Source organism: Vigna umbellata, chromosome 4 (assembly GCF_029865625.1).
Source record: "Vigna umbellata cultivar VRB3 chromosome 4, Vumbellata_1.0, whole genome shotgun sequence".
Lineage (NCBI taxonomy): Eukaryota > Viridiplantae > Streptophyta > Magnoliopsida > Fabales > Fabaceae > Vigna > Vigna umbellata.
In genome coordinates this window covers 21,940,526-21,963,174 of record NC_142168.1, presented here as the reverse complement: position 1 = coordinate 21,963,174, position 22,649 = coordinate 21,940,526, and the positions used below count along the sequence as shown (strand labels likewise).

At 31.6% G+C, this 22,649-nt stretch overlaps 1 pseudogene; it reads left to right on the top strand.

Moving 5' to 3' along the window:
- The first annotated feature begins 14,724 nt into the window (after positions 1-14,724).
- Positions 14,725-18,461, top strand: LOC148199567 (receptor-like protein EIX1; annotated as a pseudogene).
- Positions 18,462-22,649: the final 4,188 nt, after the last annotated feature.

Sequence of the window (22,649 nt, the reverse complement as noted above, 5' to 3'; positions counted from 1 at the left end):
AGTGGTGATTTTCAATACCGACGGTTCTAGGTCGTCGATACGTTTGAGGGTGAATTAAAACCAAAACTACTGCTTTCCCTCTACCATTTCGAGCTCGTCGACCAAACCCTATTTCCCTCTTCCCTACGAATCGTTTCCTCAGGCGCATTGTCTCACTGTCGTCGTTGTTGTTCTCAAGGCGTAACTGCGTCATCCTTTCTTCCCGTATTGTGGTCCTTCATTCGGTCGTGCTAGTGAGGCAGGACAACGGTTGTTGTTGACAACGTGAGGACTGTTGGTGACTGAGGCGGCGCATTGGACGATTTTCAGTACGCTTGGAGCTTTTGTTGAGTGATTCTCCCTAAAAGGTGTTGGTGGACGGTGATTGGGGCATTTATTGCGGCTGTCGTGGAGTTAGGAGGGTGTTACCGCTAGGATTGCAGTAAGGTTAGTGTTCTGTTCATGTAAATGTCCTTAATTGATTGCTTTTTGTTTTCCTGCTTCCAATTTCTTGCAATTCCTTGCAAGTCATTCTATATTGGATTGTGGCTATGGCACTAGGGATCGTGCTTCGTGGATAGCGTGACGTGGGCATTGCGGTGGTGACGTGTTGTGGATGCTGCGTTGAGTGGTCGAGGTGTACTGGTCTATTCGGGCTGGGGCTGCCATTGCTGAGGGTGTTGTCGAGCTCTTTAGCAGGTTTGCTAACTTCCACCGTTGTAGTTAACTGCATTTCTGGTATCTTTCAAGTGGGAGAATATTGCTTCAGAGCATTGGTGGTCTGTCATTTGTTACTTATTTTTTGTCATTTGTTACTTATTTTTTGTCCTTGTTAATCTATTGAAATTGTTATGTTTATTTTGGATGCCATTTGACTAGCATTTAGTGGTCAAAATTTTATTATGTATGTTCTGGAAGAATTTCATTATGTGAGAGATTGGTTAGAACTCTTGCACAAGATTTACAAGTTCCTCTTTTAGTGCTCGATAATAGAATCCTTGCTCGTTATGTATGTTCTGAAAGAATTTAAACACTATATCAAAATGTAACAAAAGATTTATGCACAAACTTGTATCTTTGTTTTTATCGAACACCATCAGATATTGTTAGCTTCTGCTTCTTGATTTGATCTGAATTTGTACATCACTATGTGAAAACTATGTATTGGCTTTTCTGGTTGTTTTATCTAAATCTGTACATTACAGCCAAGCAATCCAACCAATACTTCTGATTCAATCGCTTGTTTGTTGCACAGTTTCTTTTATTGTTTTTAAATAAGTTCCTTATAAAACATTTTTTATACATGAGTAAGCTACAGTCTAATTTTAAATTCCTTATTCAGAGCTAAACTAGTACTAACTGAACCAACAAATTAAGTTCCCAGACTTCAAAACCAAATCAACATCAGCATAGAGGTTTTATTCTCTTTAGGGTGAGTCCTCTTCTTCAATATAATATTATATTCATACAATGTACTCACTACACATTACCCTCCTTTTTCTTACCTTTATACCAGTTAAGTTTGCCCTTCACCATGACCAGAAATAACTTTACATTTACCATTTACACAATTTCATATTGGGCTACTTGGCCTCCACTCTCTCAGTTTCCCAAACATGGATCTTGACTCAAACACCATCATTGCGTTATGAGTGCAAAGAAAGAGTATAAAAATCAGCCTAAATGTGACAGAAGTAGGAAAATCAGCCTAAAATTCTATTTCACTTAATTTATTCTTTCTCTTTTTTATTTATCCATTCTATATCCTATTCTTCTCCTTTCTTAATCTCTTATTTTCCAACACTCTATCTCCCCTGCAAGTTCCCTCTATCAACACTAAGATTCCCGCTTCATCATTCACCTTTCACACCACAATACAACAACCACTCCTACTTTTCTTCAACACCAAACTTAACTACATTTTCCTTTGCTACCTCAAGTGTGCTCAAAACAATTGGCATTAACAAAAATCTCCACAAGTTCTAGAATACAGCTTACATAAGTGGATGACACTAGAATCAAATGATTAGGGTCAAATCTCTCTAAGTATAGAATGTGCCAAAATAGGTGTACAGTGTTTGAACATATAAGATACCTATCCAACAATGAAAGGAGTGTAAAAGCTAGTTGGAAAGCTGTCTACTCAGTTCAGAAATTTCTACATATATACACATAATGAAATTGACAATAATGCAATAGTAAAGGTGGAAAATCTACAACAGATACCTGAAACAGTGACTAAACTATCTACAGAAGTTCTATTTAGCTCAAAATAACCAAAAACTTCCTCAAAAACTATAATTCCTAATAGAACTTTAAACCTCAAAATTTAATTTAAAACTTGAAACATTTTCTCAGCATTCAATATATTTTTATACAGGTAAATTATACATACACTTACCAATATATTCTTAATGTAACGTATTGTTACCAATGAGGAGCATTGGTAAATTTGAAGATAAATGATTTTGATGATGCTGCAACAAGATAGACTGTTCTAAATTGTTTTAAAAGCACTTTGTAGATAATAAATGTATTAGGAAAGGCTTTAAACATGTAATACTTAGAAAAACTTGTACTTCCAGAACTGTTACGCATTTAATCGATTATTAGAAGCTATAATCGATTATCCTGAGCTTTTCTGAAAACCCTGTTGGTCTGGAATAATCGATTATTACTCAAAATAATCGATTATCACTGGTTCTGATGAGAACTGCCAAAGTTTATGGAATAATCGATTATTCCTCAGGATAATCGATTATCACTTTTGAAAAACCTTGTAACGGACTCAAATAATCGATTATCACTAACAATAATCGATTATCTGTGGCAGTTATAATTCATCTTTGCGAATTTAGAATAGTTGGCTATATAAGGTTCTTCCAAAACTCTAAGAAGAAAACTCTGAGCTTTTGAGAATACAGTGTGATCTGAGGAAGTTCTAAAAAGCTAGTTCAAGTGCTTTGCCTGGTCTCGTGAATAGGAGAAGCTCGCGTTTCGTGTGTCGATAGTCGGAGCGGTTCTCTTCGAGTTGGCAAGGTGGTCATCTTCCGGTTTGTTCGTCGAAGGAAGGTTTTTTTATTTGTTTTTATTCACTCTTATTGTAATTTGTAAAACTGTTTTTAGTGAAAACGTTAATCACTTTTTATAGTGATTAACAACTGGATGTAGATTCTTTTGAATCGAACCAGGATAAAAATTTTGTGTTGAATTTTCTTGCTCTCTATACTCTTTACATTTTACGCATATCAACTATTTGATAAATTTTCTCTAAGAAAATTGTTTTTCTAAAACGGACTATCAAAACTTGATTTGTGACCGTAACACGCTTTCCAAATATTTTATTTCGCTACGCGACTCTATAACGGTACCGATTGTTCCGACAATTGGTATCAGAGCTTGCTTTGATATTCTTTCAAACTTTTGCGAAAATGGCCGGTCATCAAAATCAAGTATATGCTGAGGGTGCATCCATCAACAGACCACCTATTTTTACTGGTGATAACTATGCATTCTGGAAAGTCAGAATGGAAATTTTTATGGGGTCTGTTGACAGAGGCATCTGGGAAGCTGTGCTAAATGGTCCCTATATTCCTAAAATAACTATTGATGGTGTAGAAGTAGAAAAACCATACTTTAATTGGACTCCTGAGGAAAATAGAAGAGCCCAATTTGATATTAAGGCTCGTAATATTATTTCATCTGCTGTAGTACTTGATGAATTTTATAGAATTTCAGTGTGTAAGACAGCACAGGAGATGTGGGAGGTCCTCAGAGTCACACATGAGGGTACAGACGACGTGAAACGTGCAAGGAAGAACACACTCATTCAGGAGTATGAGATGTTCAGAATGCAGCCTGGAGAAACAATATCTGATGTCCAGAAGCGTTTCACTCACATTGTGAACCACCTGACAGGTTGGGTAAGACTTTTGACACTGATGAATTGAATGTGAAAATATTGAAATCATTAGACAGGTCTTGGCAACCAAAGGTGACTGCCATCTCGAAGTCTCAAAACCTCACTCAAATGTCAATGGCAATTCTCTTTGGAAAACTTCGTGAGCATGAGCTTGAGCTGAGAAGATTAACTGCAGAAGAGGATCAAGGCAAAAGAAAGACGCTTGCCTTCAAGTCTGAAATCTCAAAAGGAAAAAGTTCTATGAGAATTGAGGACGATGATTCCGATGACGATGAGGAAAATATGAGTCTTATGATTAAGAAGTTTGCTAAATTTATGAAAGCAAAGGGAAAAGACAAATACCGTGGAGAAAGGAAAGAAAATCAAGGATCTCCATCAAGCGTTAAATGCTATGGATGTGGAGAAAGAGGACATGTGAAGACTGATTGTCCTAAGAATAGGAAGAGTGAAGAAAAGGAGGACAGAAAATCTCTAAAGAAGAAGAAAGCTTACATAGCTTGGGAAGAGAATGCTTCTAGTTCTTCAAGTTCAAGCAATTCAGATGAAGAAGCTAATTTGTGCTTAATGGCAGACTCAGAAGATGCAGGAAGCCAAGTAAGTGATTCTAGCTTAGAGTCAAGTGATGAATTTGATTTACAAAAGGCATTTCTTGATTTGTTAAATGAATCTGAAAACTTGATGTTGCTCATAAAAAGTTAAAGACAGAGCATAATGAATTGAAATTGAAGTATGAAAAAGTACTAGATGACGAAGTTGTTTTGAAAAACAAAGTTAGTAATCTAGAAACTAAATTATCTGAATCTGATGTTATTGTACAACCTGTTGAGTGTTTATCTTGTAAAAGTCACATGTTTGACATTGACATACTGGAAAATTTACTTTCTAAAGGAATCAAGCCTATCTCACATGTTCAAAATGTTTTTAAAAAGAGCAATGTTAGAAATATAAACATGCATCATCATAAAAAGTCTAAAGTTAAGAGAACTCGTAGAGTTTGGGTTGAGAAAGGGACTTTTGTGAAAAACAAGGTGCATGATGTTTGTTGTTTTTATTGCATGAAAAAGGGACATACTTCAAACAAATGTAGAATTAAACATTTTGATGTTCCAAATGGGAAATATGCTTGGATTCCTGTTATAAAGTAATATGTCTCTAACCTTAAAGGACCCAAATAAGATTATGGGTACCAAACTATATTGTTTTACTTTGTAGGTTAAGTTTTCAAAAGGAGAAGAGAACTCTATGATATTCTGCTCTTTGAATTGATGCTACAAGCCAGGATGTAACTTCATCAAGTGGTATCCAAAAGCCTTCGTTCAAGCACCAAGTATTTGAGCTAAGTGTTGTTTAAACTGTGTTGTTGCATCTTGTTTTTACTTGATCTTTCATTATTTAATTACTGTTATATTCATTTCTGGTTAGGCAAATGATATGTTCATCACTATTTCATTCATCCTGTGGTGTGTTCTTGTCTGTTTACACATTTTGATAAAGTGAAATTCATCTATTTAAGATATTCATGTGCTAAATTTCATTCATGTCATGTAAAGCCATGTGCATTGTCATTTCAGTGCTTTGTTGATAATTATCTATTGAATTTGTGTTTAACTGGCTTAGTATTCAATTTCATGAGTACTTTGCAGTTATCTTTGGTGTAATCTCTGTCAAGCATCAAAAACTATGAAAAAGTCATTTAAATGAGTTGGCTGACAGATTTTCATTAGCAATTTTGGATGATTAAGACATGTAAAAAATTAAATTGTCATTTCTATTTCAAAGTTGGTTCTATGGAGATTTGCTTTTAAGTTCAAATGCATAACGAATGAGCTATGATAATATACATTGAGAGCTTGGATGCAGTAAATGAACTGATCAAATTTGCATAATTTTGATGTAAATTATTTTGTTTAAAAATGTTGAAAGATAAAACCTGAATCAGCTCTTGTGATTGAATTTTTGCATATGTTGTTTTGATATGCATAGCTAAATTTATGAAGTTGAACAGATTGTGATATGAGAATGCATGTATGACAATTGTTGTCTAGGAAGTTGTAAATTGTGCTGTCAAAGTTAGTTTTAAACTAATTGTGCTAGCTGTAATGCTTTCATGTTAAACTCTTTTGGTATTACAAAGCCTAATCTGAACTGACTGTTACAAATTCATGCATTGCATTGGACTGAATAAATCTTAAATTTTTGGAATTTTTTTTAAAAGGGGAATATTACATTTAGGGGGAGAAAATTTTGGTTGATATCTTCTACCTCCTTTTTAAAGTCTTACTTGTATTTCTTGATTAAGAGCTAAATTTTTGTGTTCTATGATGAACTTTGTTCTTTCATGTTATGAAAGTTTAAAATACACCTATTCTTTTGTTGAGGGGTGAGCATATCTTAAGGGGGAGCATTTTAAATCTTTTTGCTTATGATCAAAAAGGGGGAGAAATATGTGCAGTTACTACTAACTCTTATTGTTGTCTGTCAGTTTGTATCTTTTGCAGATAACCCAAAGTTGCTTTTAAAAAGTGATTTTTGATCATCATCAAAAAGGGGGAGATTGTTACCAATGAGGAGCATTGGTAAATTTGAAGATAAATGATTTTGATGATGCTGCAACAAGATAGACTGTTCTAAATTGTTTTAAAAGCACTTTGTAGATAATAAATGTATTAGGAAAGGCTTTAAACATGTAATACTTAGAAAAACTTGTACTTCCAGAACTGTTACGCATTTAATCGATTATTAGAAGCTATAATCGATTATCCTGAGCTTTTTTGAAAACCCTGTTGGTCTGGAATAATCGATTATTACTCAAAATAATCGATTATCACTGGTTCTGATGAGAACTGCCAAAGTTTATGGAATAATCGATTATTCCTCAGGATAATCGATTATCACTTTTGAAAAACCTTGTAACGGACTCAAATAATCGATTATCACTAACAATAATCGATTATCTGTGGCAGTTATAATTCATCTTTGCGAATTTAGAATAGTTGGCTATATAAGGTTCTTCCAAAACTCTAAGAAGAAAACTCTGAGCTTTTGAGAATACAGTGTGATCTGAGGAAGTTCTAAAAAGCTAGTTCAAGTGCTTTGCCTGGTCTCGTGAATAGGAGAAGCTCGCGTTTCGTGTGTCGATAGTCGGAGCGGTTCTCTTCGAGTTGGCAAGGTGGTCATCTTCCGGTTCGTTCGTCGAAGGAAGGTTTTTTTATGGTTTAATACCTCTTTTGGTCCCTAGAAAGGGGGCCAATGTTCAATGTGGTCCCACCTTTTTTTAGAAGTTCAATGTGATCCCATCTTTTGTAAAAAGTGTGCAATCAAGTCCTTTTTGGAAACGACGTTAACTTTTTAACGGAGCAGCTGACAGGGTGGACTGAAGTTAGCTACGTGGCTTTGTGTGGGTAATACGTGGCAGTGAGAGGGTGATACGTAGTTTGAGTTGCAGAGAAATTAGTAATTTGGGATTTCTTCTGAAGGGTGTTCGTCAACTGCGCACTGGAAACCTCGGTCACCATGGTCGTCCACACCGAGGCCTATAATCTCGACTCCGACGCTTCCCGCGACTACCTCTCCGCCGGTCAGACCCAGCTCCCCTCCCTCTTCTTCCTCTTCTCCATAACCTACTTCGCCATCTTCGTCTTGGCTGGGACGTGTTGTTTTATATATTTCAGTTCATCCGCGTCGTTTTGCTCTTCACCGTCATCGTTTTGATAGGGACGGGATGGTCTTTTCTCAAGCCCTTTTTGCAGGACAGGGAGAAGAAGGTCTTAATGATTGTGATCCCGCTTCAGGTTCTGGCTAACTTGGCTTCCGTTGTGATTGGGGAAACCGGGCCTTTTATCAAAGACTGGGTTACTTGGAATCAGGTGTTTTTGCTTGTGGATATTATATGCTGTTGTGCTATTATTTTCCCCATTGTTTGGTCTATAAGGTCGCTGAGAGAGACTTCCAAAACTGATGGGAAGGCTTCGAGGAATTTGGGCGAAATTTAATACACTTATCATCACCAACCAGTCAGGTAAATTACATGACTTCTGAATAGAAAATTAAACAGTGGCATTGGAGTAAAATAAAAAGTTGTCTACAAATTATAAATCATGCAGGAAGAAGAGCACTAATCATATATAGTCCAGTTTTGGAAGCTACGCAGATTCTGCATCCAAAGGAATCCAGAGGAAAAATCATAGTTTCAGAATTTAAAGACCCTTTTCTTAGACTGGCAAGGATATCTATTAATTCTTCCATTGGACAAATGGAAAGCTATTTACCAAATATATTAATGTTGAAATTAAAAGTTAGGTTGTTCTATTCCCTCTTTTTCCTTTTCCTCTTCCACTGCTCCTTTCTCAATGGAGCTCTCCTTGGTCTTCTTCCACATAATTTCTCTCCTTGGTCTTCAAATTCTCGGCGCGTGCCTCGGCCTCGATCTGCAGATCTCGTCAAAATCTCGGTATTCGATTTTTTGGGATTGGTATAGGCCAGAGAATTCGCGTTTGACGGCGGCGAGTAGATCGTCGACGTAAAGGAGGTGGAGGATGCTCCAACATCTTTGATCACTGCAATGCCACAAACAGTCTGAGATAGGTTTTTTCTGATTTGGGAAATTGAAAAAAAAAATGGAAAAGATGGGTTAGGTTTGTGGAGGATATGGGAAATGCAGAAGATGATGGAACACGCACTGACACCCACTCACAGCCACGTATTACCCACACAAAGCCACGTAGCTAACTTCAGTCCACCCTGTCAGCTGCTCCGTTAAAAAGTTAACGCCGTTTCCAAAAAGGACTTGATTGCACACTTTTTACAAAAGATGGGATCACATTGAACTTCTAAAAAAAGGTGGGACCACATTGAACATTGGCCCCCTTTCTAGGGACCAAAAGAGGTATTAAACCTTTTTTTATTTGTTTTTATTCACTCTTATTGTAATTTGTAAAACTGTTTTTAGTGAAAACGTTAATCACTTTTTATAGTGATTAACAACTGGATGTAGATTCTTTTGAATCGAACCAGGATAAAAATTTTGTGTTGAATTTTCTTGCTCTCTATACTCTTTACATTTTACGCATATCAAATGTTTGATAAATTTTCTCTAAGAAAATTGTTTTTCTAAAACGGACTATCAAAACTTGATTTGTGACCGTAACACGCTTTCCAAATATTTTATTCCGCTGCGCGACTCTATAACGGTACCGATTGTTCCGACACGTATATCAAGAAATACTAAAAACAGTGGGATCTGAAGTAAATATACATAATAGGAACTCAAATTTGACAGTTTAGTCAAAGGAAATTGATCTTCATCATTTACATAATAGGAAATGATATTTTTTAAGTTGTCTTGTTTCTAACTTTTTAAGAGCAATATTATGATAACATTTTGATCTATGAGACAAAGTTGGGTAACTAGTTCTACCTGTCTTTGACACTTCTGATCTGGACATCAAAGTTATGTGAAGCAGTGAGGAAAACTAGTCATTGGAAACTAGATTTTATATATGCAGTTAGTGATCATGGTGAAAACTTCATCCTGAGAAATATTAAAACCTGTACTTTTGTCAGGTCTCTTAAACAATCCACAGTATAATTGTTGATTGTCTCAATCATTACTTAACCTTCATTTTATGTATCTAGGTCAGCCCTATCTTGATGTTGGTTTTGGTTCTCTTCAAGTTGCAGTAGTAAAATACATAATCCAAATTGATGTTTATATCATTTAGAATATATGTACCAGTGTTGTTATTAAATTATACAGGTTTGTTTGGTTTCATAAGAAATACAATTGTGTCTTAGATCTGCCTCGAACTTACCGAAGGCTTATGCCCTTGGTAATTACACACGTTAGGTAATTACCGAAGGCTTCCTCCCTTCGATAATTACTGAGGGCTTTTGCCCTTCGGTAATTACCAAAGGCTTTTGCCCTTCGGTAATTACCGAAGGCTAGTGCCCTTCGGTAATTACCGAAGAGCGGAAACCCTCGGTAAATTTTAACAACAAGGGATTTACCGAGGGCACTTTGACCGTCGATAAGTTGTCTGTAATTACCTTGTACCGACGGTTTCGGACTATTTCCGAGGGCTTTTGGCCTTCGGTAATGTCCTTCTTTTTTGTAGTGTATGTTTCAGTTATTTTGCAACCGAGACCAATAAGTTCGGAAAATTTCAAAAATGTGAAAATGTCGTTATATTTGTATTGATTTTTTCAAAACCGAAATCTATTACGCGAGTTAATACACAAAATTTGACAAATTAACTGATGTTAAAAGTAGTATATGTTTCAGTTATTTTACAACTGAGACCTATAAGTTCGGAAAATTTAAAAAAGGTTACCATGTCGTTGTATTTGTATTGATTTCTTCAAAACCGAAACCTATTATGCGAGTTAATAAATAAAAAGCTCAATTTATGAAAATTTTTGAAAATTTTAATGTACCATTAGACCTTGGTTCTCGATTAACTGATGTTAAAAGTAGTATATGTTTCAGTTATTTTGCAACCGAGACCAATAAGTTCATAAAATTTCAAAAATGTGACAATGTCGTTATATTTGTATTAATTTTTTCGAAACCGAAATCTATTACGCGAGTTAATACGCCAAATTTGCATTAGTGATGAGATGACAATATTAGAGGAACAAAATAGTAAATGGTGACATATATAAGGTTTCACTATTAAAATATGTTCTTAATATTAAAATATGTTCTTAATATTTAGTTGGACTTACAAATTGTTTCAAATATCTTTAACGAAAAAAATCTATTTTATGAATTTTATAAAAAAAATCACAAACAATATACGAATTTCTAATTGTATTTATTTTCATACAATATTTTGTCTCTACATAAGAATAAATAAAACATAATAATATGAACTCTTTCTATCGTTAAGAAAAATTAACCATCTTGCATGCGTTAATTGATATTATTGAAAAATTATTCTAAGTCAATTGATATTATTGAAATTATTGAAATCTTGAATGCATTAATAACATTACTAGATTGTAAAGTTCAAATGACATGTCATTAATTTTTTTTATTATTTAAACAGAAAAGCAAAAATTAAACTGAATTGCAAAAGTAACCATGTAGTTCATTTAATGTCTTATGTTTTATATTTGTTGCCTTCAATTAAACTGAGTTATACTTCTAAATAAAATAAGTGTTGTTTTAGTACATTAATTATGGAAACAGGCAAACACCACGACGAGAACTTAGAATAAAGTAATTAAGGAGTTGGTGTGAGTATAAATGTGGGTATTGGGAGTGCTTAATTCACAACACATATCAATCTAATTCTATACTATTCACTCTCTCTATTTCATCATCATGAATCTCAAAGTGACCATGTCTCTGGTGAGTGTGATGAGTTCTCTATATCTAGATAATATTGCTTTTGGGAGAATTTCTCCAGTTCTAGATTTTTCCATATGTGTTCATATCGACAAAATCAATAATCATGCAATTGAATGAGTTAAACAAAGCATGCATAGAGGTAGAGGAAAAACCCTAACAACTAATGAAGTAAAGCATTTATAATATAAATCAATTCAATACATGAGAGTTTCAAAGAATTACATCGTTTCCCCAACAACAATGGAGGTTTAGTTCACCATAGACATGATAAAACTAGATGAAAATATGAAAAAGAATGAAAGATACAACCCTAAAAGTTGAAGATTGGAGCTTCTGCATCCAAAATCCGCCTCCGAAGGATAAAACCCTCAAACTAGAGGAGTGTTTTTGCGCATCTTTCTATCCAAAGATTCAGTCTCTAGGTTGTCCAAAACCTTAAATAGTTCATAAAAATAACATAAAACAGGTCCAAGCTCACATTGTCGGTGTTCAACGCCCCAAAAGGGCGCCCGGTGGTGGTTGCAGCACTAAACTAATGCTCAGCGGTGGCGCTCAAGCGTGAGACAATGGTTGCGGCACTAAACTGGCGCTCAACACTACTTTTTCTGTACTCTGGTTGACTTTTCGGCACTCTGGTTGACTTTTCTGTATTCCAACTATTTGCTACTTCAACTTCTTCATCTGATTCATCTTAATTCTTGTGGAAACAAGAAAAACCAAACATAAAACCAATAATCATTAATGTATAAATTATTGAATAAGTTATTAACTATGCTTGGGATGCAACTACAATTTATTTACATATATATATATATATATATATAATATATATATATATATATATATATATATATATATATCGAATACAACATATACTACTTTTTATCATTAACTTCATTCTTATATTGACACCTTATTATATTATTAATACATTTTTATAGTTTTCTTTTTACAAGGCACCTATATCAAAAATTTGTTAAGCTAAATGATTATTTAAGAAAAATTTGATGGATTATTTTTTTATATAAAATTATCTTTTAATCTAAAAATTCGAAGTGTACGTTACCTTTCTTTTCAAAAGTCTTCCGATAAGTCCCGTGGAATAGAATTATTGCTCTAAAACTTTTCTGACGATCTGATTTATTCTACAAATACCAAATTTGTGTTCATTCTATAAAACCGATAACATTTCATTTTGATAACAATTTCATTGTAGATGCCATATAATTTGTAGTTTATTTTATGCATCACGTAAATTAAGTTATTACTTTATGTAAATTGAATAGATATTGTATTTTTAAAAAGAAAAACAATAATCCACAATAAATTTTATCCGAAGTTTGCTGCTTACCTGTTTTAATTATAATAGATAAACATGTATTTAACTAATTAAATATTATATAGAAGTTGGAGTGACATTTAGGGTGAGGACTTGAAAAATTTATTAGAAGTGGACTTTAAGCCTAGCTTAACCCTACAAAATTGGTAAAGTGAAATTTGCACCTCACTTATATGTTATAATTTGGTCTTATCTTTAATCGATGTGAGACTTTCAACAAATTGTAAAGTAAAGCTATCACATAAGTATAATATGACAAACAATGAAAAGTATTAGTTAATAATGACCCTCACATTTATATGACTACAAAAAAGAAAAAACACTGTCATTTGAACGGGAATATAACACTTATAAACTAAAATATTCAAATATAATGGAAAAATAGTTAAAATTAAAAATATACCATCCCGTGTTTAATTAGTAATTTTACATGTAAAACAAATGATGAAAATAAAATAGAAAATGTCTAGAAATATCACTTTTAAATCATTCTTACAGTAGAAACTCACAAGGTTTACAAATTTTCATATTTGAAAAAGTAACAAAGAATTGTTGTTGTTGTCTTAAATATTAATTAATTTATATTTTGTTCTCTTAGAAAAAAGATATTTCCTTTTTATTTGTCAATACTTCTTTATAATTTGTAACTACGACAATTTACCATAGCGAACTTATAACGTATCTAGATTTTTATTATTTAAATAAAAAAATTCGTAGAACTTAAAAAATTAATAAAAAAAAATAAAAAAGAATAATTTCAACATTTTTTATAAAAAATCACACAAAATATAAAATTTTCTAATGGTATTTATTTTATATAATGTTTTAGTTCTACATAAAAATAAATAACGTTATTTTTTTAGCCATTTGTAAACTGTTGGACTGTCTTAATTTGAACTCTTTCTATGTCAAATTAACCATCTTGCTATTCGAAGCTATTGCAAATATTACAACTTGTTAAAAAAACAATTGCCTTGCGAAATGCATTTTCAGAGTACTTTTTAAATTTTATTATCTTTAGAATATTGACTTATAATTCTTTCACTATTAACATTTGATCGATTATTTTTTATATAAAATTGTAGTTTAATCTAAAAATTCCAATTTCATGTTAGTTACCTTTGTTTTCACAAGTCTTCGGATAAGTCAATTGATTGGAATAGAATTATTGTCCCAAAAAATTTCCCACCATTGATAATGAGGAAAGTGACAAAGGTGGAAAAGTGGAGGCTTCCTTGTCATTTTATTTGAATAAAGACCAATGTCTAATTTTCTAATAATGACTATATTTATTGATGTTTCCTTTTTTAATTTGGCAATATTTTTTACATTTTGTCCCATTACCCCAAACTAATTTACTTAACAAAGTCATTTGCTAGTAATATGAGATGACAATATTATAGGAACAAGATAGAAATGGTGACATAAGCTTTCACTATTAAAATATTTTCTTAATATTTAGCTGGACTTACAAATATTTTAAAATCTCGTTAAAGAAAAATATCTATTTTATGAATTTTGTAAAAAAATTCACAGACAATATACGAATTTATAATTGTATCTATTTTCATAGAATATTTTGTCTCTAAGAATAAATAACATTATTTATTATTCATGTAAAACTATGAATTTGGACTCTTTCTATGTCGTTAGGAAAAATTAACCATCTTGGTACCCACAAATAAATATAATGCAAATAGTACAATTTTGTTCTACACAATTGCATTTTGAAGTGCATTTTCAGAGCACTTTCTTAATTTGGTTTTCAAATATTAACTTCCAATTCATTAATTATTTGTAAGGACGAGTTTGATGTTTTTTTTTTCCATATAATATTGTCGTTTAAAATGAAAATACATAAGTCTTCTTCGAAGTCAATTGATACTATTGAAATCTTGCGTGCATTAATGAAATGCATAATAAAGTTATTTATGGACCACAAAAATTATTTGATATGATGAATAAAAAAAATGGAAACAGGCAAACACGACAATGACGACGACTTAGAATAAAGTAATGAAGGAGTTGGTGTGAGTATAAATGTGGGTATTGGGAGTGCTAAATTCAGAACACATATCAATCTAATTCTATACTATTCACTCTCTCTGTTTGATGATGAATATTCTGAAAGTAATGATGTTTATGTTTGTGGTGAGTGTGGTGTTGCAGGTTGCTTTTGGACAACACCATATCAGATGCCTTCCAAAAGAGAGGGAAGCACTCCTTCAATTCAAGGCTGCCATTGTCGATCGTTACGGCATGCTCTCCTCTTGGACCACTCCCGACTGTTGCCAATGGGAGGGGATTCGCTGCAGTAACCTCACCGCTCATATTATAAGCCTCCACCTTCCTGGAAAGTATTATGTTTCTTATGAAGTCTCTCAGCGTTACATCAGCGGAGAGATCCACAAGTCGTTAATGGAGTTACGACACTTACAGTATTTGAACCTCAGTTTCAATTCTTTTCGACGCACTAATATTCCAGAGTTTCTTGGCTCTTTTACCAACTTGAGATATCTTGATCTCTCTTCATCTTATCTTAGCGGACAAATTCCAAATAAGATAAGTTCTCTTTCTCATTTGAAATATTTGAATCTTGCTCATAATTATTATTTGAATGGTTCAATCCCTCGTGAACTTGGAAATCTCTCTCGGTTGGAGTATCTTGATCTCAGCTACAATTCTTTTGAAGGATACATTCCTTTCCAACTAGGAAACCTTTCAAATTTGAATAATCTCTATCTTGGAGGATATGATAGTGCTCTCAAAATTGTCAGTAGTGATCAATGGTTATCTAATCTTAATTCTTTAACCCATCTTTCCTTCATTTCCATATCTAATTTTAACAGTTCTCCTAGCTGCCTTCGAACCATTGCCAAGCTACCAATACTAAGAGAACTCAGTTTAATTGAATGTGGCCTTTCCGATCATTTCCTCCTTTCATTCAATCCTTCCCATTTCAATTTTTCTACTTCTCTATCTGTCCTTGATCTTTCTATTAACTCCTTGACACAACCGATGATATTCCCGTGGCTGTCAAACACCACTTCCAACCTTGTTGAGCTTGACCTTAGTTGGAACCTCTTGAAGGGTGAAGGTTTGAAATCATTCATGAATATATGCACCCTACGTTCATTAGACATGTCTGAAAACAATATGACCGAAGACCTTTCGTCAATTCTTCATAATTTATCCAGTGGTTGTGTTAGATATTCACTACAAGAGTTGAGTTTGACACACAACCAAATCAGAGGCTCCCTACCTGACCTTTCAGCATTTTTAAATTTAAAAACGTTCGATCTTTCTTCCAACCAATTGAGTGGGAAGATATCTGAAGGCACTAGATTGCCATCTCATTTGGAGCAGTTGTCAGTTAGCTTTAACTCTTTAGAAGGTGGTGTTCCAAAATCATTTGGGAGCTCATGTACTTTGAAGTTATTGGATTTGTCTTTCAATAAGTTGAGTGAAGATCTAACAGTGATATTTAATCATTTGTCTGGATGTTCTAGATACTCACTACAAGAGTTGAGTTTGGCATGCAATCAAATCAGAGGCTCCGTACCTGACTTTTCAGCATTTTCAAATTTAAAAAAGTTGGATCTTTCTCACAATCAATTGAGTGGGAAGATACCTGAAGGCACTGGATTGCCATCTCATTTGGAGCAGTTGTCAATTGGATCTAACTCTTTAGAAGGTTGTGTTCCAAAATCATTTGGGAGCACATGTACTTTGGAGTTATTGGATTTGTCCTTCAATAAGTTGAGTGAAGATCTCACAGTGATGTTTAATCATTTGTCTGGATGTTCTAGATACTCATTGCGAAATTTATATCTCCGTCAGAATAAATTCAATGGCACATTACCTGATTTTTCAATATTTGCAAAGTTGGAAACGTTGGATATATCAGGAAATCGATTGGATGGAGTTCCAAAATTACTTCACAATGGTACTGTTTTGCGTTCATTGAACCTATTTAATAACAGTTTAAGTGAAAACCTTCCAACAATAATGCATCACTTATCCTCATCATTGCAAAGTTTAAATCTAGGCATGAATCAAATTAAGGGTACTTTGCCTCGCAACCTCGCAACAATGTTCCCATCATTAAAAGAATTGTTCCTTGATAGTAACAAGCTAAATGGGACAATTTCTGAAGATCTTCGATTTCCAACAGAACTTGAGGTATTATCCTTGATGTCAAACTCTTTGAAAGGTGTGCTAACTGACTCTCATTTTTATAATATGACAAAGTTAAACAGCTTGATATTGTCAGATAACTCATTGATGTTAGAAGTTAGTCAAAATTGGGCTTCAACTTTTCAATTATATAGTATTGAATTGAGGTCTTGCAAGCTTGGTCCATTGTTTCCCAAATGGCTCGAGAAACAAAATGTAGTTCAATCCCTTGACATTTCAAATAGTGGAATATCAGGTACGGTTCCAGAATGGTTTTGGACCAAATTTGGATTGTCAAATTGGATGAGTATTGATATTTCATCTAATAATTTACAAGGTACGATTCCAAATTTGTCAATAGAGAATCATTATTTATCTCTTAGTCTTGCATCAAATCAATTTGAAGGTCATGTTCCGCCATTTTTACGAGGCTCAATATCTCTTGATCTATCAAACAATAAATTCACAAATTCTTTTTCATTTTTATGTTCTAATGGTGTAGCTGAATCTTTATACCAATTAGACCTTTCAAATAATAAGTTTTCTGGACAAATTCCAGACTGTTGGACCCATTTGAAGTCATTGGCTTACTTAAATATGAGTCACAACAAGTTTTCAGGAGAGATTCCTTTTTCAATGGGATCACTCCTTGAACTTCAAGTTTTGTTATTGAGAAGCAATAATTTAACAGGTAAAATCCCTTCCGTCTTGAAGAATTGCACACAGTTGGTGATGGTAGACATAGCAGAAAATAGATTATCAGGATCTATCCCAAATTGGATCGGGAACGAATTATCGCAGTTGCAATTTTTAAGCTTAAGAAGCAACTATTTCCGTGGGAGTTTACCATTACAAATTTGTTATCTAAAAAGCATTCAACTCTTAGATCTCTCGCAAAACAACCTATCTGGAGAAATTCCTACATGCATAAAACACTTTTCCTCAATGGCTCAAATGACTTCTTTGAGAGATTATCAAGGTTATTATTATTTCGTCAGAACTAATGATAGCTCAGGTGACTATTCATATAATTTGAATGCAATCTTGATGTGGAAAGGTTCAGAACAAATGTTCACAAATATGGGATTATCACTTTTAAAAAGCATTGATCTCTCAAGCAATCAATTATCAGGAGAAATTCCAAAAGAAATTGAGGGTTTATTTGGATTGGTGTCATTGAATCTATCAAGAAACCAATTGACAGGGAATATTCCTTCAAATGTTGGAGAGTTAACATCACTTGAATTTCTTGATTTGTCACGAAACCAACTTGTTGGTTCTATTCCTTCGAGTCTTGCTCAGATTGACCGACTCATGGGTTAGATTTGTCACATAATAATTTATCTGGAAAAATTCCAACTGGCACACAATTACAGAGTTTCGATGCATCGAAATATGAAGATAATGTTGATCTCTGTGGACCACCATTAAAGGAATTGTGCATTGATGGAGTGGCAAGACAAGGACCAATTATTAAATTTCAAGAGGATGACAATTTGATTTTCAATCGTGAATATTATATAAGTATGACAATTGGATTTGCTATAAGCTTTTGGGGAGTGTTTGGCTCAATCTTAACAGTACATTCTTGGCGTCATGCATATTTCAAGTTCTTAAATAATTTAGGAGACACTCTTTATGTCATGACAACCGTGAAAGTTTTCAAATATGCTACAAAACATAGCTACAGGTAACATTATTTTAACCTTGGGTTAGAATTTTGTTTTTTGTTTGTTTTATTATTATTATAATTATTAAGTTTTTTTTCATTAAATTATTTTTTAATTTAAAATTAGAGACTAATTTAAAATTAATAATATTAAATATGTAAAACTTTGATAGCTAATGACAATGACCAATTTAAAGTCTAATTAACAAATTAATTATAATTTTTTATTTATAAAAAAGACTATTTTACATACTAATAATTTCTAATTGGTATCCACATAATTAATTATTTTGATTTATAGAAATTTGATTAATGAGTTTCTTGTCATAAATGATTCACATTTCCAAATAATAACAATTAAAAAATATTATGGTTAAATCGATTTTTTATTAGATAAAAAGAAATTTAATGAAATATTAACAATGTAATTGAAAATAAGAGTATTACTTAAAGATAATAACTAATGTCTATGGATAGAATAAAATAATAAAAAATCGCCATATTTTCAGTCTCTTTATTTTTATCTCTTTCAATCTTGTCTCAAAATTGTTGACATTCTCATAATAAGTTGTTTTTTCTTTTGTATGTTTAAACATTGCAATATTAGTTTCATGGATGATAGATATAATTATTTCTATAAATACATTTTTTATAATAAATGGTAAGTTGTAATTCAAAGTAAAGATCTCTGAATTTGAAGATTTCTAGTTTTAATTTGGCTTCTACAAACACTTTTTTATTTGCCTTGATAATCATACAAGATAATTCTTTTATGACAAATGATTTTTTTACAAAGTATAAAATAAAGTGAAAGAATTTAATTAGTAGTGACTTAAATTATTGGAGTTTTCTATTTCTTTGTCTTTTAATATAAGTTTGCTTTGAATTTGTTTTTTTACGTTATCTTTTTTATTGTTTCTATTTCTGGCAAAATTAATATAATTTGCTTAATTTTTTGCAGAGGAAATGGAATTTGAAGATTAGAATGATTGTGAGGGTACCATGCTCAAAGGACAAAAAAAAGAGAGGAAAGAGGTACTCTGGATATCGATAACTGAGGAAGATTTCTAAACATTTATTTTCTTTAAATGTTTCTTTCTTCTCCATTTTTATTTTGTAATGGTTGTTGAGGAAGCCTATTGTGATTGTGAAGTTGTTAGTCATACAATAATTTGATGAATCTTCAAAACGTTGGAAATGACATAATTATTGATTTTTGAGTCATGCTCTGTACTAATACCTTATGTGTTTTTTTTCCTTTCTACTACCTTCTCTCTTGCATGTGATTAATGAATCTTCCCCAAAAGCTTATATTATATTAATGACATAATGAATTTTCCTTTCTACTACCTTCTCTCTTGCATGTGATTAATGCATATTTCAACTTCTTAAATAATTTGGGAGACGCTCTTTATGACATGACAATAGTGAAAGTTTTTAAGATCTGGTACAAACTAAAGCAGGTAACATTATTTTAAACTTATGTTTAAATTTTGATTTTTTTTTCTTATTATTTATGATTATTATTATTATTTTAAATAAATAATTTTCATATTCCTTATAATAGGAATTACTTTCCTGTGATATTAAGATCAATACTGACCATTCTTATGGTAAATTTCAATATCCGTATACTTTTTTCAATATAGAAATAATTCTTGTAAATGGAATCTCAAAAAAAAAAGTAACTAAAGATTTTAGATTAAAATATGTTTTTTCTCTCCGGTGTATTCATCCATATTCTTTTTCCTTATCCTTTATTTTTCTTATTATTCTGTATTTCGTGATGGCTTAGTGATTTTTCTAATTCAGCATATCACCATTTAATAGAAAATATATGACATAGAAAACAAAATTTTAGGAGCGTAAAGAAAAAAATTTAAATACTATTTTATAAATAATAATTAATTTAAGAAATGAATGATAATTAGTCATTATATTAACTAATTTAAATACTATTCTATAAACTAAAAATATTATTCATAATAATTACAGTGTAAATTTGTTTCTAATATTATTATATTTTTTGTCACTAAATTAGTTTTTAATTTAAAATTTGAGACTAATTTAAAATCAATAATATTAAATATCTAAAACTTTTAAAACTAATGACAATAACCAATTTAAAGTCTAATTAACTAACTCATTATAATTTTTTTATTTATAAAAAAGACTATTTTACACACCAAAATTTTTAATTAATATTTACATAATTAATATAGTGACTAATTATTTGGATTTCTAAATTTGATTTAATAATTTTCTTGTCATAAATGGTTACATTTCCATATAATATTAATTACAAAAAATATCATGGTTAAATCGATTTTTTATTGGACAAAAAGAAACTTATTGAAAGATTATCAATGTAATTATAAATAAGAATATTTAAACATAATAACTAATGTCTATGGATACAATAATATAATAAAAAATCGTTAGTATAAGACATATTTTTAGTCTCTTTACTTTACTTTTGTAAGAACCTAGAAAATAGAGTATTAGAATTTATAGGTATCTTAAAATAATGAGACCGGACATTTTAATGTTAAAATAATTCAATAATATAAATAAGATTTCATAAACGCGTCTCATTATCTGAAATACCTATTGTCTCTCTAACTCATTCTTTGAATTTATTTTCCCTTCTCTATAAGCTTTCTGAGACATTTATTTGATGATCATAAAGGGTCTAGAGATCACAACAGTGAGTTCTCTATTATCTACTAATCAGTTTTTCCTATTGAGTAAGTTAGTTTCTACTCCTTTTTTCTTTAATTTTTATGTTTAATGCACATCAAATAGTTTGAACGCATGTGTCATCTTATCTCTATTTCTAGCTCCTTATCGATCAAACGTCCTAAGGACTTGCTCTAATCATGATTATATGGTTTGTAGGTGTTTTTAGAGTTTCTTGAGCTAAGGTAGGGGTAGTACATTGTATAGAGCTGTGACAGTTTTCCTAATCAGGTGAGGGAAGCTAGTGATTTTTATAAATTTAATTTACAGGTATGAGTGGTGGTTGATATGATGTTATGTTAATTTGGTTTTAATTACAATGATTGTTTTAGTGTCATTGGTTCTTTAATGATAGTACTTGGTTATTTGATGTATATGCCATGGATGATGTTGATTTGTACTTGATTAATCTTGTGCGTCTATCGGTTTTGAAGAGCAATGTTAAAAATTTGATGTTGTATTGAGAAGTAAAGAGTAGGCTGAGTTGTAGGTTGATTTTGAACCTTAAGAGGAGGTTTTGATAGGTGAGATTTTGAAGTAAGGGTCGAATGGGAAGAATTGAGTTTTTGGGTTTGTTCTAGGGTCATTTAAAGCTTGTTCTAGCTTTAAATTAGTAGCTTTATATTCAAATTATTTAAAAATTAGTTTTATGATTAAACTAAATTATATATTTAATTTGTCTTTATAGTTTATGATATAAAACAAAATGAAAGATTCTGAGACAAATATAATTTAAAAGGTTAAATGTATTTTATATTTTGTAAGAATAATTTATTATTAAACTAAATATATTTTTTTTCTGAGAGTTAGACGTAAGTTTTGAAGAAAGAAAGTTAGGGAAAAGAATAAAAGGAAAACCAAAAACAAATAAAATTTATTAGAATTATATGTTAATTTTAATTATTTGTTTATAGAAAATATTATAAAGTTATTTAATTTTATTTATACAATAAGTTTGAAATAAATCTGAAGTATTTTTCGGAGGTTTAAGAGTAAACGTTTTAAATAAAACAAGCTTCCAATAATCCATTCTTAAAATTACATTAATTTCTGATAAATGATTTTCTTTAAATATGAATTTTTTTAATAGATAACATATAAAAATAGAAATAATATTTTATATGATTGGTATAAAGTCTAAGAATATATAACTTATCTTAAAGACAAAAACAAAAAAACAATGTTTAAAACTCAAAATAAAATATTTTCCGTAAAAGTGACGGAAGAGTAAGGAATTTTATAAAACTGACTTGATGATCTTGAAAGGATTTAGTTATTAGTTAATTGGTATAACTACAGTTTTTTATAACTGAACTGTTAACAATACAGTTTATATATAGTATATGTAGTTCAATTATTTTTAGTTTATTAGAAATATAGTTACTATAATTTATNGTACGGGCCAGACCAGGAGAAGACGACCTTCATCATTGAGAGGGCGAACTTCTATTATGAAGTAATGTCTTTCCGCTTC